Here is a 1,168-nt window from a genome sequence, read left to right as displayed (position 1 = left end):
AGTCTTACTCCCCAACACCTGGAAACACACACTGATGTTTAAGGTGAACGTGGTTGCTCTTTCATTTCTTTCATCAGGTTTGCATAAACCCAAAAAGACTCATAGTAACAAACAGGGTTAACAAACAAATGTAGAATGGAATAATTATTACAAATAAACCAAATAGTATTATTGACTAACTAACAACAATGACAGCTATCTGACAAATCTACATTTCTGGCTCTCACAGTATTTACAACACCTCAACACCTCAAATTTTAGCTATGTAAAACTCAAAAAACTAATGAGAATAATTTGATGCTGTGTATATCTGAATTTGATTAAAATACTAATCTAATCTACTGATTGATAATGTTGATGATTATGTTTGGACTCACCGAGCCTTCCTGCAGTTCCTCACAGCTGGGATCAGTCTCTGTCGTCCCTCCTCTGATGTGTTGAACTCCTTCAGGTCCAACTCATCCAGAACCTCCTCTGACATCTGCAGCATGTAGGCCAGAGCTGAGCAGTGGAAAACAGAGAGTTTCTCCTCTGATCTGTTCTCTGACTTCAGGAACTCTTGGATCTCCTGATGAACTGAGTGATCCTTCATCTCCATCAGACAGTGGAAGATGTTGATGCTTCTGTCAGGAGAGATATCATCTCTGCTCATCTCCTTCAGGTTGTTGATGGCTCTCTGGATGGTTTCTGGACTGTTCTCTGTCTGACCCAGCAGACCTCCTAAGAGCCTCTGGTTGGACTCCAGAGAGAGGCCATGAAGGAAGCGAACAAACAGGTCCAGGTGACCGTTTCTACTTTGGAGGGATTTCTCCATGGCTCTCCTCAGGAAGACATCGAGTGGTGGATCACTGCTGTTATTGATTCCAAAAAACTTAGAAATCTTCTTACGAAAAGTCGTTGGGTTTGAGTCTCTCTGTTTGAAGTCATCTCTCGAAGTCTCCAGGAAGTTTCTCCAGGACCTCTGTCTTCCTGTTGGTGTAACAGTGGAACATGTAGACTGCAGCCAGAAACTCCTGAACGCTCAGATGAACAAAGCAGTAGACTGTTTTCTGGAAGATCACACTCTCTCTTCTGAAGATCTCAGTACAAAGTCCTGAGTACACCGAGGCCTCTGTGACATCAAGACCACACTGCTCCAGGTCTTCTTGGTAGAACATGATGTTTCCTT

General features: G+C 42.9%; 1 pseudogene across 1 annotated transcript in view; it reads right to left on the bottom strand.

Moving 5' to 3' along the window:
* The window catches only part of LOC147817217 (NACHT, LRR and PYD domains-containing protein 12-like), a 103,706-nt pseudogene that overhangs the window by 102,271 nt on the left and 267 nt on the right, over positions 1–1,168 (bottom strand). Inside the window, exon 2 of the transcript XR_015436551.1 lies at positions 378–1,165. The product of XR_015436551.1 is annotated as an NACHT, LRR and PYD domains-containing protein 12-like (transcript). The remainder of the gene's footprint in view (positions 1–377; positions 1,166–1,168) is intronic.

This window comes from Seriola lalandi, unplaced genomic scaffold, assembly GCF_002814215.2.
Source record: "Seriola lalandi dorsalis isolate HSWRI2012SDOR001 ecotype SW California unplaced genomic scaffold, Sedor1 jcf7180002054987, whole genome shotgun sequence".
NCBI lineage: Eukaryota > Metazoa > Chordata > Actinopteri > Carangiformes > Carangidae > Seriola > Seriola lalandi.
The sequence above is the reverse complement of the archived record's forward strand: the minus strand, read 5'-3'. Positions and strand labels throughout refer to the sequence as shown.